The sequence below is a fragment of the Ovis aries genome, chromosome 14, assembly GCF_016772045.2.
Source record: "Ovis aries strain OAR_USU_Benz2616 breed Rambouillet chromosome 14, ARS-UI_Ramb_v3.0, whole genome shotgun sequence".
NCBI classification, from domain to species: domain Eukaryota; kingdom Metazoa; phylum Chordata; class Mammalia; order Artiodactyla; family Bovidae; genus Ovis; species Ovis aries.
In genome coordinates this window covers 59,427,019-59,444,845 of record NC_056067.1, presented here as the reverse complement: position 1 = coordinate 59,444,845, position 17,827 = coordinate 59,427,019, and the positions used below count along the sequence as shown (strand labels likewise).

Genomic DNA, 17,827 nt, shown 5'->3' with positions numbered 1-17,827 from the left:
TACAGAAAATACTTTAACACCAATCTGCATAAAATACCTGTATTTAAAAATAAGATGACAGCGTCCCCGGTGGCTCAGTGGTGAGGAGTCCACTGACCAATGTAAGAAACACAGGTTGTTGCCTGGTCTGGTAAGATCCCACATGCTGAGGGGCAACTGAGCCCGTGAATCTCAATTCCTGAGCAAGAGCTGTACAGCTCAGGAGGTGAAACTACTAAAGCGAGTACTCTCTAGAGCCTGGGCTGCCAGACAAGAGAAGCCACCACAATGAGAAGCGTGCACACTGCAACTAGAGTGGTCACCACTCTCCAGAACTAGGGAAAAGACACTGAAGCAATGAAGTCAGAGTACAGGAAATATATTTTAAAAATCATAATGTGATTTTTATCATTAATTTTAGGTATGCACTTATTAACAAACTCCAAAATTTATTATTTTATTCCACTAAGAAAATACTGAATCAAGATTAGTAAAGTTGGAGAATTCCTTCATGGTCCAGTGGTTAAGATTTCTCACTTCCACTGCAGGGTTTCAGGTTCAATCCCTACTCAGCGAACTAAGACCCTGGAAGCGGAATCATGTGCTCAAAAAAGAAAGAAAAAAAAATTAGTAAGCCCGATTTCACAGTTGAAATTAGATGGTGTAACAAAACACTCCCTAGCCCTGACATCTCTTTCTGAACGTTCCATTCCATTCCCAAACACTTAAGTTTTCAAGGAGGTGTTCATTTTTAAATGTTGTATAAAAAGTCAGAACTGATTTCCCCTCACTGGCCTCTTTGGCAGATTTTACCGTGTACTGTACATATTAATACCTGAGGTCCACCAAAGCTTCTTTACCCTGATTGACAGAGAGCAGACAGTGCATCCACATGGGCCTTAAGCAACCCCTGCTGCCCAACAGCACCAAGACCCTGTCTCTAACCCATGGGTGAGAATCCCTGCCCAGGACGGTGCCCAGGGGAGCCTCCTCACAAGGGCCAAGTCACCGGGTCATGGGGAGACAGGATCTAAGTGGAGACGACAGGCCCTGAGGGAAGGCCCTGGGTGAGTGTGCATGTACAGAAGTCAGACAGGATACCTCAGAGTCAGACACGATTAGTGAGTCCAGAGAAGGGCATTTCAGGAAGGCATTGTGAGAATCCACTGAGAATATGACCTTACTGGAGAAAGAGCCATGCCTGACTCCTGTTCTTTCCTCTTCTGGGCTTCTTCATCCATGAGTCTTCAAAATTCTATCATGAACGTGGAAAACATGCTGTTTAATGCTTAGGGTCAACACATTCCCTTCCTGAGCCCCAACCACACACACAGGGAAGCCCTCACAGTGTGGAACAGACAGTCCTCTGTGCACACTGTCTCAGGAGGGACGCAGGACGGTCAACTCCCACACAGAGACCAACATGGGACTTTTCCACACTTTCCCTCGGATCACACTTCCATCCTGGTGAGGCCTTATGCACACAGAGCAGGGGGGACCTCCGCTCACCCCATGATCTGCTTCAGGTCACACAGCAGGCCCTGATCCAGCCCCACTCAGAGCAGAGTGCCCTCCCCTCCCCCAGGGCTTGATCTCAGTCTCAGAAGTGGAGGCTAAGAGTCCTGGTGCTCAATGCAGGATCCAGATCAGAATCATCCACGGCCTGTACACATTCCTGGGGTGAGGCCCCACATGAGATCTTGAGGAGCATGTCTTTTCGGGGAGGGGTACAAAACATGCCCGGGCAAAATGCCTCATGATCTCATGTGAAGCCTGGGTTGATCGCTAGTGAAGGATTAAGGCCAGGCCACCTCCCACTTTCTTCTTTTCCAGCTTTACTGAGACCAACAAGAAGGGTTATGTGTACATATACCATACACCATGTGATCATGTGACATGTGTACCCTTTGAAATATTTATCACAATCATGAACGAACACATCCATCACCTCCAAATGCCCATGTTCCGTGTGTGGTGAAAACACTGACGACGGACTCTCTTGACAAATTCCCAGCATGCAGTAGCAGAATAGGATTAACTACAGTCAGCGTGCTGCACACACCTCCCCAGGACGCACTCATTTTACAACTCAAAATCTGTACCACCCTTCAACCAACATCTCCCGAACCTCCCCACCTCCCAGTCCCAAATAACCACCATCCCACTGTCTGGTACTAGTGAGTTTCACTTTTTTACATTCTGCATATAAGGGAGCACATGCAATATCAGTCTTACCCTGTCTGTCCTAATTCAATTAGCATAATATTCTCTACATTCATCCAAGCTGTCCCAAGTAACAAAAATCTCCATCTACACAGGAAGGGATAAGAAAGCCTTCCTCAGTGATCAATGCAAAGAAATAGAGGAAAACAATAGAATGGGAAAGACTAGAGATCTCCTGAAGAAAATTAGAGATACCAAGGGAACATTTCATGCAAAGATGGGCACAATAAAGGACAGAAATGGTATGGACCTAACAAAAGCAGAAGATATTAAGACATGGCAAGAATACACAGAAGAACTGTACAAAAAAGATCTTCATGACCCAGATAACCACGATTGTGTGATCACTCACCCAGAGTGAGACATCCTGGAATGCAAAGTCAACTGGGCCTTAGGAAGCACCACTATGAACAAAGCTAGTGGAGGTGATGGAATTTCAGCTGAGCTACTTCGAATCCTGAAAGATGATGCTGTGGAAGTGTTGCACTCAATATGACAGCCAGTCTGGAAAACTTAGCAATGGCCGCATGACTGGAAAAGCTCCATTTTCATTCCAATCTCAAAGAAAGGCAACGCCAAAGAATGTTCAAACTACCACACAATTGCACTCAGCTCAAATGCTAGCAAAGTAATGCTAAAAGTTCTCCAAGCCAGGCTTCAACAGTATGTGAACTGTGAACTTCCAGATGCTCTAGTTGGATTTAGAAAAGGCAGAGGAACCAGAGATCAAATTGCCAACATCCACTGGATCATCAAAAAAGCAAGAGTTCCACAAAACATCTACTTCTGCTTTATTAAATATGCCAAACACTTTGACTGTGTGGATCACAACAAACTGTGGAAAAGTCTTAAAGATATGGGAATACCAGACCACCTGACCTGCCTCCTGAGAAATCTGCATGCAGGTCAAGAGGCAACAGTTAGAACTGGATATGGAATAACCGACTGGTTCCAAATTGGGAAAGGAGTTCATCAAGTCTGCATAATATTACCCTGCTTACTTAATTTACACTCAGAGCACATCATGCGAAATGCTGGGCTGGATGAAGCACAAGCTGGAATCAAGATTGCCGGGACCCAGCAAGAGGAATCCAGCCCATGGCAAAGGTCATGAGGAAGAGACCCGACAGGCAAAGGCGAGTCGGATCTCGAGGGAACCTCCCTGGACCTACTCGAGCATCTACCCCAAAACCGGAATCTGTCTGCCTTACTATATTATGTCTTTCACCAACTCCTCTGACATTAACAAGGGGTGGTCCCCCCATCACCTTTTTCTGGAAAAAGTTAATTTAGAGCTTTTAGATAATAAGTCTCCTGGGCATAGTAAGAGTGTTTCAATCCAAAAATCCCTCTGATGGCTTTCTAGCCTGCCTGACAGGTTTATCTGGACTCTTACAGCTATGCATGAGATTGTTTACAGCCTCCTGAGCAGGAGAGGAACAGGAAGCTTAAAACATCCTAGGAATGTAGGGCCTTCTGAGGAGTCAGAATCATTAGAATGGAACTGATTAAGGGTTTCATTGTTGAGCCAATACTTGCTGCCAAGTTTTCATATCTTTTATTTGTTGATATAATTGGTATGTAGAAAAAACAGGTAGTAGCCCTGGCATTAGCAACATTAGATCTTTGAGTTAAGTACTTGTTATAACCCACTGCACCTTTGTTCTACAGGAATGTAACTTTATTTAGTACTTTGAGGGTGATGCAGATTAAAGAAAAAACACTTCAAGGGAAAATGAGTTTTCTGGTTGATAGACATTTATCTAGGAAAAGAGCCATAAAAGTGTTAACAGGCCTCTTGGCCAGCAGATAATGTAAATCACCTGAGACCTTTTGTATATGGGAAGGTATGCAAAAAGAAAGCCTAGTCGCAGTAAGGGTCAGGACTGCTGCCCCTGCATAACTCTGCATATTCCATTATTTCTCTATGTACAACTTAGGGTGTATAAGCTGCCTTTGAAAATAAAGTTGTGGGTCTTGCACCAATGCTTGGCTCCCCTGTGTCATTCTTTTCTCATTCTCCCTTTTCAGATTGAAGTCCCATCTGGAGCATAGAGGCTTGCCGTGTCTACTTATTTACCTGGGCTTCTAAGACTCACGCAAGAGGGTGCCCAAGGTGGGGCCCCTCCGCTATTCAAGCGGGTGCCTTCGGCCTACGTAGACAGTGAAAGTCCCTTGTCTTGGGGCTTTATTGGCTTTCTATTTAAACCAAAGAATACAGCCTCTTTTCTCCTCTATTTTTCCACTACATTATTCTTCTCTAATCTCTCTTTAAATCTCTAATTAATCTCTCTTTAATCGCCGACTCTGTCCCTGCTTCAGATACCCTGGATCCAGCCGGGGCTGGACCCCGGTAAAGATTGCTGGGAGAAATATCAGTAACCTCAGAAATGCATATGACACCACTCTTATGGGAAAAAAGTGAAGAACAACTAAGGAGCCTCTTGATGAAAGTGAGAGAGTGAAAAAGTTGGCTTAAAACTCAACATTCAGAAAACTAAGATCATGGCATCCGGTCCCATCATTTCATGACAAATAGCTGGGCAAACAGTAGAAACAGTGTGAGAGTTTATTTTTGGGGGCTCCAAGATCACTGCTTACAATGACTGCACAAATGAAATTAAAAGACACTTGCTCCTTGGAAGAAACGCTATGTCTGTGACCAACCTAGACAGCATATTAAAAAGCAGAGACATTACTTTACCAACAAAGGTCTGTCTAGTCAAGGCTGTGGTTTTTCCAGTAGTCATGTATGGATTTGAGAGTTGCAGTATAAAGAAAGCTGAGTAGCGAAGAATTGATGCTTTTGAACTGTGGTGTTGGAGAAGACTCTTGAGAGTCCCTTGGACAGCAAAAAACTCCAACTAGTTAATCCTAAACAAAATCATTCCTGACTATTCATTGGAAGTATTGATGATGAAGCTGAAACTCCAATACTTTGACCACCTGATACAAAGAACTGAGTCACTGGCAAAAACCCAGATGCTCAGAAAGATTGAAGGTGGGAGAAGGGGATGACAGAGGGTGAGATGGTTGGAAGGCATTACCAAGGCGATGGACATGAGTTTGAGTATGTTCTGGGAGTTGGTGATGGACAGGGAAGCCTGGCGTGCTGCAGTCCATGAGCTGGCAGAGTCAGACATGGCTGAGCAACTAAACTGAACTGAATATGCCATTACAAATATGTGTGTACATTTGCCTGGGTTACCAATGAGGACTTCCCTGGGAGCTCAGAAGGTAAAGAATCTGCCAGCAATGGAGAAGACCCAGATTTGATCCCTTGGTTGGAAAGATCCCTTGGAGAAGGGAATGGCAACCCACTCCAGTACTCTTGCCTAGAGAATTCCATGGACAGAGGAGCCTGGCAGGGTACAGTCCCTGGGGTCACAAAGAGTGTGACATGACTGAGTGACTAACACTTACACTTACATGTTTTCAACCTGGATCCTGGGGCTCTTTAATCAATAGAAATAGTTATAAGACCAGAGGGGAATTTCAAGAAAGGCTTTATTGGGACTCTTGCTGCAGTAAAGAGATACAGAAAAAGAAGTGTGTGCCCCTGCTCCTCCCAAAAAGGGGGTGAGCTGATCCCTTTGGTTAAGGGTGGAAGGAAGCTGAGGTGATCTGCCTGGCCTCGGGCCCCCCGGTGTTGCAGTCAGCAGGGATCACGGGAAGTGACCTGATTTTGCTTCTGGAGCCTCAGAAATCAAGCTTGGTTTGTGGTCCTTTTACTTATTGTTCAGAATTGCTGTCTGCTCATGAATGTGGGTATAGTTTCTTTGTTCAATTACACTTTCTTTGTGGCCTGTTGCCCGAGAAGACGTTCGTCCAGGTGCAAGAACTGCAGTGAAAGGTCCCAGGACCCAGCCTGTCTCATACACACATCACGGTTTCATCATCCACTCAGCTGAGAACAGACATTCAGGTTTTTTCTACAACACATTGCTGTTGTGAATCATACAGTATGGGTTACGGGAGTGCAGGTTACTCCTTCACAATACTGATTTTTGCACAGGACTTCCCTGGTGGTCCAGTGGTGAAGAACCTGCCTACCTCTGTGGGGGATGTGGGTTCAATCGCTACAGGCAGCGGAGCGACTAAGCCAGAGCACCACACTAGAATTTCAGTGCACTGAAACCAAAGATCCTGCAGGACGCAGGTGAAGCCAAATACATAAACAGTTTTTAAAATTTTCCTTTTCTTAGCTGCATAATTAGAAGTGAGATTGCGCAATCCTATGCATGTTCTATTTTTAATCTTTGGGTAACTCTGTACTGTTTTCCATGTACCATTGACATTGCCTTCAACTGTTTACAACCATTAACTACTGTGCATGGACATGGCAGACGCCCGAGATCTGTAAAGATGATGAGAGAACAGTAGAGGAATCTACTGGGCTGGCAACAACAAGTAGCAGCTGCGTCATCTCCAGAATAAGCCCCTGTACTACAGGTTGCTGTGGAGCTGATAATCCTTGGATTCTAAGAACAAGCCTTTGCTGCATCATGCAAAACTTCTGCCATCAAAGCTGAGGCCCAATCATTACCCTCTGAGGCTGAAAGAAACTTCCAAACCCGCATCTGGGCCAACACACTCCCCAGAGACCTAGTAATAATCCACCCATCCTGCTATGCAATCCCCAGAAGGTTCCAAGCCTTAACAACTCCTGTGTTAATGATGGAATAATACACATGAAGACACCCAAACACCAACCAGACTCAAGACATCGTATCAGTCACAGTGACCCCAGCAGCCCCAAACTGTCATCACCAAGATCTAATAATACAAGACAGATGTGTAGGCTGATGCACACACCCCAGTGCAACTTCACCATCTTCCAAGGAACACGCCAACTTCTCTTTTTTTACCTTCCATCTGAAATCTTCATTAGCAACTCAAACTAACAGAAAAACTATAGGTAATCTGCAAAGTGATCTCTGGAATTTTAACGACAGTTATTCTATGGGTCTGATTCTCACCCTCTCTAAAGACCCCACAGAATCCACTGTGTGGAAGGGGTGCTGTGTGGCACCTCCTGGATCCCAAGCCCCTTCTCTGCAACCACTGTGCCCATCCTCCTGCACCCAGACCTCCCTGTGGGCTCAGCTCAGGCCTTGATTCTAACACACTGCAGGGTAAGAGTCCTCAATCCAATTCCACGTCCTTCCTTCCTCCACAGGTGTGATCATGTGTTTCCCAATGAAACCCAGTCATGCAAACCTCAGTCACAGCATCTGTGTCCCAGGGAAACTGAGCTAAGACACTATGGCATGCCCACCATACCATGCAGCACACAACTGGCCATGAGCCCACATCCAGGTCCTCCAGGTAGAACTGAGACCACCTTTGTCAACAGTTCCACACACCCCGTGATCCCACAAGTATGAATGTCTCTCTCTTTCTCTGTCACACACCCACCCCCCGACCCCCTCATTCACTGGGTTCATCCAGAGGCCTACTCTTGCTGCCGCAACCCTCCTGGAGACTCTGGCAAGCTCCCCTTCACTTTCCCCCACTTTTCTACCTCTTCATGCATGGTTAACAAGAGGGCTAAACAGCAGAGACCAAGGGCATGAGCATCGCAACAGCGGTGCACACAGGCTGCAAATCCAAGGACGCTCGGCCCTCAGTACAGAGACCAAGGAGCCGGCCCTCCTGGGAAAGCCTGCCAGCAGCTTGGGACATCAGAAAACTTTACAGGCCCTTCAGATCTGGGTGGATTCAGCTCAGTGAATAATTAACAATGATAGAGAAACCCCAGTCTCACTGACCCCTGTTCTCCCCAGTGAGAGCTAACTGGAAGATATCCCCAATCTTTAAGGAGAGGGGGATATCTTCATATCCCCTTGGATTCGAAACCTTCTGGCCACTCTAACCACAGTAAACTCAGCATCCCCTGTTCTGAGCAGATAAACTGCTGGAAGGCAGAGCTGCTGTCTAAGATGGCAACCGGTCCCTGGGTGGACAGAGCTTAGAAGACCTGGGGGCTGCAGTGAGCAGTGACACAGCAGACTAAGACATGGGGACACCTCAAGACACTACATCTATCGGGCTCATTAGGACTCCCCATATGTGTTTGCTTTTCAGTGATTAAGTGTCCACATGCGGTAAGGATCAATTAGAGTTGAAATGTCCAGAACAGATACAGGAACCATCATCACCTACCTTGTCCCCTCTGTCTCCCCTGAGAATTCTTCAGCCCAACCACATTCCCAGTCCTCACCCCCAGAGTGAGATGCTGTGAGCATCTAGGGAGGAAGAGGAACACGGTGTATCCTTCAATGGAGGAAAAAAAGCAAAGACTCCAAATAGTCAAAGGAGAAGGGCAATTCTGATGAAGGTGATTAATATAGAGGCAGGAAGCCTGGTTAATGTGACAGAGAATATGAAGAGATGGGGAGACCTCGCTGGCCTAGACCTGAAGGAACAGAAAGAGCAAGGGCCACAGTGTTTAATGACCAAAGGCAGGTGTAGAAACTAAGATCCGAGACAGAGAAGGTTTTGGTGTCTATGAACAAGGACTAAGTGAATGTAACCGGGACAAACTGACCATAAGAACGGGGTCAGCTCCCAGGATGAGCCTGGAGACACTGGCAGAGACCTGAGGATGACAAAAGGCTGTGGAGCCACCTGAGGAGTCAGGATGCTGCCCTGAGGACACGGGGAAGCCAGTGGAGGTGGGAGACCTCCCTGCAGATTGACCCTTATTCATAGATGACATCTGCTGATAATCTATCTCACTCTAAGCATATGTTCCCGCCTCCATCCTACTGTTGTCCTTTTTCATTTTGCAAAATTGGGACCCATTTCAAATTCTAGTAACAACTGGGCTCTCCCTCCAAGAAGAACTGCCACACACAGTCACACACCCAATTTGGCCAGTCAGTTCAGCGGTCACTTTTTCTCAGATGCTGGACCCGAGGGAAACACCATCAGATCACCTCATTACTCACTAGTTACCAGATGACATAACAGAGAGGAAAATGGAGTATGCTTAAATGCTTAAATTAGGTCGTGACTCTTAATATAAAAGATCATTGACATTCTTCCTAAGTACTCATCAAGACAGTCTACATCTCTTTATCAGTTATCAGAAAAATGCTTTGAACCTCTAACATCAAGAAGAAACAGCAAATGGGCCTCAAATAAACATGAAACAAACCTAATGTGAATCAGCTTGTTAAAAATTTTTACTGAAGAATTAAGGTGTCAAGTGAAAAAAAAATTTGAGAACACAGCATACTTAGAAAACAATGGCATGAATTAATTACAGGAGGGCAACAAATCTTATTTCAGAAGCGAATAATTCTTTACATCAGTATTGAATGATCTAATCTATCCCAAGCTACAAAAAGAATTAAATGTAAAGAAAGGAGAAAACAAAAAGGAAAATGATCACCAAGAACATATTTAATATTCTGGAAAAGGCACCATGTAGTACGAGAGTCAGTCAGTTCTGCACATGGATGTTATCTTTTAATACAAATAATTACAAAAGGCACAAGCCTTATGGACAGAAGTTTGCAATTCTCATCTGTATAATGTAAAGAAACAAGTTTTAAATTTATTAGATCCTATAGTCAAAAATCAGTGTGGTGGTTTTGTCACTAACTTGTGTCAGACTCTTGTGATCCCATGGACTGTAGCCCACCAGGCTCTTCTGTCCATGGGATTCCCCAGGCAAGAATACTGGAGTGGGTTGCCATTTCCTTCTCCAGAGAATTTTCCCCACCCTGCATTGCAGGCAGATTCTTTACCGATTGAGCTATGAGGTAAGGCAAAAATCAATGTATCACGACTTCATAATCCTTATCCAACCAATTCAACAGTTTCCTGGATCCAGTCCCCTCCCCCATCTGCACACTACTTGTTTCCACCTCATTTAGTTCATCTGTCTCCCTACTTCTTTCTCTGTCTCCCTTTCTCTTCCCCTCTGCTCTCCGGCTGTCCTCCTCTCTGCTTCTTCCCTGACTCCCATCTGGACTCTCGCTGCCATCTGTTCCCTGTAAAATGCTTCTATCCAACCTCCTTGATGATCCTAAATTTCTCATGAATTTCTGCCTTTCTTCCTTCATCTCTGCCCTCCCTTCCTCCCAACACTCTGGCACCCCCAAGTGGCTATGCTTCCTTTCACCGTGCTTGCTTTCTCAGCTCCTCCAATTACTGGATGAGTGAAAGTCGCTCAGTGCTGATGACTCTTGCGACCCCATGGCTGTAGTCCGTGGAATTCTCCAGGTCAGAATACTGGAGTGGGTAGCTGTTCCCTTCTCCAGGGGATCTTCCCAATCCAGGGTTCGAAACCAGGTCTTCCGCATTGCCAGCGGATTCTTTACTAGCTGAGCCACGAGGGAAGCCCAATCACTAGGAGTCCCCTTTCTCTCCCAGCAGGATATTGCTCTGTAAGCCAAGGTTCCAACTCTTGTATCCCCTTTGCGGGCTCTGTGTGAACCGCCTCTCCACTCTCGCCCTCTTTGGGACCCCTCATTTACAGCCCCTCTACTTGAAGGGTATAGAAGGGGTCGGCAGAGGATCAGATGGTTAGACAGCATCCCTGGACTCAATGAACATGAATTTGAGCAGACTCTGAGAGATACAGGGGTCGCCAAGACTGGGACTGAACACCACCTTCCTATTTTGCTCACCTTTAACTCTCCGGAGAGCCTGCTTTTCTCTAAACTTCTCTCCTTGCCTATCCGCTACCTTCAAGACTTCCTCTCTTTCATGTTGCCTTCTCTTCGCAAGTTTCTCACCAATTATCTTGTCATCGATTATTCCTCAGGCTTTTTTCAGTTTTTTATTTCTCTCGAAGTCGATGTCTTTGCTTCTAATGACACCACACACCCACCCACCCCCACCCCCCACTATTTCCGGCAATGGGTGCTGAAGAAGCCCTCCTTCTGCAAGAGCCAAATTCTCTGGAATTTGGCAGGGAAGAACCACAGGGGTCAAGTGGCTGGCCCAGGTCATCCACCCCGACACAGGATCAGGGGAAAGGTCGTTATGAGGCACGGGCGCTGAGAGGGAGTGGGTCTCAGGAGCGGGGCGCGCTCCTCAGAATCCCAGGAGCTGGGAGAGGACGTGGCCTCCAGGGGCCGAGAAGGCGAGGCTGAGGACCGCGGAGCGTAAATACCCACCTCGTGGAAGAGAATTTTATGCGCTGCAGGAAGTGCAGAGGGGACAGTAAATGGTTTTAAGACGGAACGAGGTGCGAAATGCAGCGTTTCCGAGTTCCAAAAGCAGGAACCGGCTTAAGTGCAGACTTTAAACCAAAAGCGAGGCGCCCCTTCACCGCTTCCGGAGACATCTGAATTTGCTGGGGTTGGTGGGGCAGGCGCGGGGATTTAGTCAGCAGAGTCCCTCAGACCCGGGGTACCGAGGGAAGCCAAGTGAGAACGGCACGTGTGGCTTAGAAACTCACGCCGCGCTGCTGAGACAGCTGCACCGCCGGCTCTCCGCTTCCGGATGTGGGAAGCTGCGCGGGCCGGCAGGGAAACGCCGGGGGCGGCCTGAGGAAGCGGCCTAAACGGAGACAAGCTGTCAGGATGCGGGACTTGGAGGGAAGCCGGGTCTGCCCTGCACCTTAGGAAGGTGAGGCGGGCGGGGCTGAACAGTTCAGTAGTGTAATCTCTGAGGAAGGTGACTGCAGGAAATTAAAAAACGTCTGCTTCCCGGAAGGGAAGTTGAAAAGCAAAGGCTGACAACAAAGGTCCCTGTACTCAAAATAACGTAATGTTAGTTACTCAGTCATGTCCGACTCTTTGCAACCCCATGGAATGGGACTCCTCTGTCCGCCAGGCTTCTCTGTCCCGGGAATTCTCCAGGCAAGAATACTGGAGTGCGTGCCTATTTCCTCCTCCGGGGGAGCTTCCTGACCTAGGGATCAAACCATGTCTCCTGCAATGCAGGCACATTCTTTACTGCCTGAGCCACCAGGGAAGCTCAGATATAATGTAAGTGCGATGGAAATAGATGAGATGAGTGGCAAATTCAAGTTGTCGTTTTTGGAATATCATGGAATTTTTCCCACAAATATTTTCCATGCTTTGATTGAATCCATGGATATGCAGATACGAAGGGTCGACTGTATTTTCTTCTCTCCAAATATCAAATTCCTAGCAAATATGTAATATCATATACAGTTTCAAATTAAATTCACAGGTGTTTTGATTTTACTTTAACCTGTCACGAAACATACTGCCATTGAGTCTTTGGATGTGGCATCTAACCAAAAACAGCTGCATATGGTAACCCTCTGTATGAGAGGTGTAAATAGGTAAGATGACATTTTTGTGGACTATTTTTAAAACATGATAAATGGCATTATCAACATTATTCACAACTTAAATATTATGTATACATTACAGATCATCTCCATTTCAACAATTATGTAAGGGGAACACTAGAAAATAAAAATTTTATCATGTTCTTATGCAGTGCTTAAGCAACTGAACGTTTTATCCGAAGAGCCTATGACATAAAAATTAGAATAAAAGTTTTGCGTTTTGAATGCTGGGCCATAAAGAAGGCTGAACATAGAAGAACTCATGTTTTTGGACTATGGTGCTGAAGAAGACTCTCGAGAGTCCCTTGGACAGCAAGGAGATCCAGCCAGTCCATCCTAAAGGAAATCAGTCCTGTGTGTTCATTGGAAGGACTGATGTTGAAGCTGAAACTCCAATACTTTGGCCACCTGATGTGAAGAGCTGACTCATTTGAAAAGACCCAGATACTGGGAAAGATTGAGGGCAGAAGAAGGGGATGACAGAGGATGAGATGGTTGGATGGCATCACCCACTCGATGGACGTGGGTTTGGGTGAACTCCAGGAGCTGGTGATGGACAGGGAGGCCTGGCATGCTGTGGTTCATAGGGTCACAAAGAGTCAGACACGACTGATCAACTGAACTGAACTGAACTGAACTGAGCACCGTGGGAGAAACTGGTGACAAAATGCCTCCCAAACACTGGCTGAAATGAAGGTCAAGAGGGAAGTGATGGGAAAACCGGCAATGCTGCCCTCCACCAAGTTCTACAAGAATCAAGTCATTAGACACCTGTCAGTCACTGACCTACTGCTGCCATAACAGGAATTCCTAGGAGTATCAGTATGAGGCACCCTCTGCTTGGGGTGGTCCCAGACAGAACAAGCCTTCAGATCAACTACTTCCAGAGGAGGAGAGTTTTAAGCCTGGATTCTTGTATCTTCCCATATTTAGAAAAGCACAAAAACCATTAAGAAAGGTATCTGTTCATCAAGAAGAGTGGTACACTTCCACCAAGATGTGTGCCTGATTACAGGCCCTCTTTGCGACCCCATGGACTGCAGCAATCCAGGCCTCCCTGTCCATCACCAACTTCCAGAGTTTACTCAAACTCGTGTCCATTGAGTCAGTGATGCCATCCAACCATCTCATCAACTGTCATCCCCTTCTCCTCTTGCTTTCAATGTTTCCCAGCATCACGGTCTTTTCCAATGAGTCAGTTCTTCGCATCAGGTGGCCGAAGTATTGGGAGTTTCAGCTTCAGCATCAGTCCTTCCAATGAATATTCAGGACTGATTTCCTTTAGGATGGACTGGTTGGATCTCCTTGCAGTCCAAGGGACTCTCAAGAGTCTTTTCCAACACCACAGTTTAAAAGCATCAGTTCTTCGGTGCTCAGCTTTCTTTGTAGCACAACTCTCACATCCATACTCACATCCATACATGAATCCAGCCTCTGAGGGCCAAAAGTGAAACTACTCGATGTGGAGAAGCAGGTGAGGGTAATTTGACGGTCCGAAGACCTCCTAAATGGAGGAGAGGGGACACCAAGGTGCAGTTTAGGGCAAGAAAAGGTACCTCATGTTCCCGAGAGTGACCTCAGATCCTCAGTCACGGTTTTGGGACTTGCTGGAAACTCGCAGACATGGATAAAGATGGAAGAGGAGCTGGGGGCTGGGCCTGAGCAGAGGCCACTGAGAAGGTTCCTGCTGAGAGAGGCGGGGCCGAGCGGGTGCACGTTTTTCCTTTGGTTCCAAAAGATAGCTTCTCTGGTTTTCAGTTGAGTTCAGTTCAGTCGCTCAGTCGTGTCCGACTCTGTGACCCCAAGTTCACTCAGACTCGCGTCCATCGAGTCGGTGAGGAGGAGATGGCCATTCAGCCATCTCATCCTCTCCCGTCCCCCTGACCTCCTGCCCCCAATCCCTCCCAGCATCAGAGTCTTTTCCAATGAGTCAACTCTTCGCATGAGGTGGCCAAAGTACTGGAGTTTCAGCTTCAGCATCATTCATTCCAAAGAACACCGAGGACTGATCTCCTTTAGAATGGACTGGTTGGATCTCCTTGCATTCCAAGGGACTCTCAAGAGTCTTCTCCAAAACTACAGTTCAAACGCATCAATTCTTCAGCACTCAGCTTTCTTCACAGTCCAACTCTCACATCCATACATGACTACTGGAAAAATCATAGCCTTGACTAGACGGACCTTTGTTGGCAAAGTAATGTCTCTGCTTTTGAATATGCTATCTAGGTTCAGTTCAGTTCAGTTCAGTTCAGTCGCTCAGCCGTGTCTGACTCTTTGCGACCCCATGAATTGCAGCACGCCAGGCCTCCCTGTTTATCAACATCTCCCAGAGTTCACTCAGACTCACGTCCATCGAGTCCGTGATGCCATCCAGCCATCTCATCCTCTGTCGTCCCCTTCTCCTCCTGCCCCCAATCCCTCCCAGCATCAGAGTCTTTTCCAATGAATCAACTCTTCGCATGAGGTGGCCAAAGTACTGGAGCTTCAGCTTTAGCATCATTCCCTCCAAAGAAATCCCAGGGTTGATCTCCTTCAGAATGGACAGGTTGGATCTCCTTGCAGTCCAAGGGACCCTCAAGAGTCTTCTCCAACACCACAGTTCAAAAGCATCAATTCTTCAGCGCTCAGCCTTCTTCACAGTCCAACTGTCACATCCATACATGACCACAGGAAAAACCATAGCCTTGACTAGACGGACTTTAGTCGGCAAAGTAATGTCTCTGCTTTTGAATATACTATCTAGGTTGGTCATAACTTTTCTTCCAAGGAGTAAGCGTCTTTTAATTTCATGGCTGCAATCACCATCTGCAGTGATTTTGGAGCCCCCCAAAATAAAGTCTGACACTGTTTCCACTGTTTCCCCATCTATTTCCCATGAAGTGATGGGACTGGATGCCATGATCTTCGTTTTCTGAATGTTGAGCTTTAAGCCAACTTTTTCACTCTCCGCTTTCACTTTCATCAAGAGGCTTTTTAGCTCCTCTTCACTTTCTGCCATAAGGGTGGTGTCATCTGCATAACTGAGGTTATTGATATTTCTCCCAGAAATCTTGATTCCAGCTTGTGCTTCTTCCAGTCCAGCATTTCTCATGATGTACTCTGCATATAAGTTAAATAAGCAGGGTGACAAGATACAGCCTTGACGTACTCCTTTTCCTATTTGGATCCAGTCTGTTGTTCCATTTCCAGTTCTAACTGTTGCTTTCTGACCTGCTTAGAAATACTTTAGGGTCTTCTGTGTCTTATGTTGCACCATTGATTCCTCCCTAGTTTAGGTAACTGTCACAGAACAGTTTTAAAGTAAAAACTTAAAATTCTGTGGGATCATTATGCTCTAAAGTAAGGTTTATTTTTAACAGGAGTCCTGCTGATGAGGCTGAAGGGATTCAGATGTCTGGGAACTGAAACCTGGCATGGTGGCGGGGCTAGGGGTTAATGTAGGGTGGTGGCTGGACCTCGAAACCCAGATATTTCTGCAATTAGAATTTAAGCAGTTTAAGTAAACAACTGGATTTGTGTAGGGATGACAAGCTAGAATGTGAAACACACAACTCTTACAACTGGCTGCTTCCTACTAACACCTGTAAGGAGAAAAGTGCCAGAAGCCAGCACGGGAGATCCCACCCATGACAAGGAACCTGATGGGCAAGGCGGATCAGGACTCGAGGGACCCCCTGGATCTGCTCAAGCATCTACCCCAAAACCAAAATTTGTCTGTCTTACTACTTTATGCCATTCACCAAACTCTTCTGACATTAACAGGGGGCTATCCCCGACCACCTTTCTCTGGAGAAAATCAACTTAGGGCTCTAGTTAATAAGTCTCCTGGGCATAATAGGAATGTTTCAATTCCAACCCCTCTGATGGCTCTCTAACTTGCCTGACAGGTTTATCCGGACTTTTACAGCTACACGTGATTGTTCACAGCCTCCCAACCACAAGAGGCATGGGAAGCTTAAAACATTCTATAAATATAGAGTCTTTAAAAGAGTTAAAAATCATTAGAATAGTACTGGTGGAGGGTTTCATTGTTGAGCCAATGCCTGCTGCCGAGTTTTCATATCTCTTATTGATTGTGTATTTGGGAGTGCATTGATTAATATAGTTGATATATAGAAAAAATTAGTAGTAGCCTTGGCATTAATAACATCAGACCTTGAGTTAATAGATTTTGTTTGTTATAACCCAACGTACCCTTGATCTATGAAGAATGTAACTTTATTTAGTACTTTCTGACAGTGGCACCAGAGTTTAGAGAAAAAACACTTTTAGAGAAAATACGTTTTTTGGTTGACTAACCTTTATCAGAAGAAAGAGTCATAAAATGTTATCAGGCCTCCTGGCCAAAAGATGATGTAAATCACCTAAGACCTTTGTATATGGAAAGGTATGCAGAAAGAAAGCCTGGTCTCGATAAGGGTCAGGACTGCTGACCCTGCATGACTCTGCATCTTCCATTATTCTCTATGTACAACTTAAGGTATAAAAGCTCCTTCTGAAAAAAAAAGTTGTAGGCCTTGCTCACCGAAGCTTGGTCTCCTCGTGTCATTCTTTCCTTCTCTCTCTCTTTTCGTTTTCAGGTTGATCCCCTGGAGCGCAGAGGCTGAGTTCATTTTCTTGCTCAGGCTTCTAAGACCCTCTCGAGAAGGTGCTCTGCGCCTTCACCCCATCGAGAGGGCGCCTGAGGCCTTCGTGAGCAGAGCAAGTCCTATGCAGGGACTTTACTGGCTTTCTATGTAAACCAAGGAATATCAACTTCTTCCTCTCCTCTGCTTTCTTAACTGCAATATTCTCTCTCTCTCTCCCCGACACCATCTCTCCTGAGGGTACCCCTAGATTCTGCTGGGGCTGGACCCTGGCAGAAAAGTGTCTTGACATTCCAGTTCTTCAAGGATCAAGCTCATTAGAGACTACAGTGACCTACCAACAGTGCAGAAAAACAGGCACCAGTCTGTGCTTTGGAGATACTGACCTTGGTACATCAGTAAGCACCTCATGGGGCCATCCACCTCTTCAGCAAGTCCAGATAAGTTTGAGAGCCCCACTCAGTGTGTTTGAACTAAGTCCGTTAATACACTGCCAAGTAAAATTCAGGGTGATCAACCAATAACTTGGAGATCTGAGAACTAGGAGAAAAAGTGAGTGTCACTCAGTCGTGTCCAACTCTTTGTGACCCCACCAGGCTCCTCTGAGGGCTACAGTCCATGGGGTCACAAAGAGTTGGACAAGACTGAGTGACTTTCATTTTTTTCTCCTAGTGCCTAGTGGGCTACAGTAAGCTCACTGCCATAGCTACAAGAAGCCTGCACACAGCAACTACAGAGTAACCCCCATTTGCTGAAA

The 17,827-nt window shown here is 46.1% G+C and overlaps 1 protein-coding gene across 4 annotated transcripts in view; it reads right to left on the bottom strand.

Moving 5' to 3' along the window:
• Positions 1-17,827, bottom strand: part of LOC105605940 (KRAB domain-containing protein 4-like) — a 60,341-nt gene that overhangs the window by 17,351 nt on the left and 25,163 nt on the right. The window lies entirely within an intron of this gene.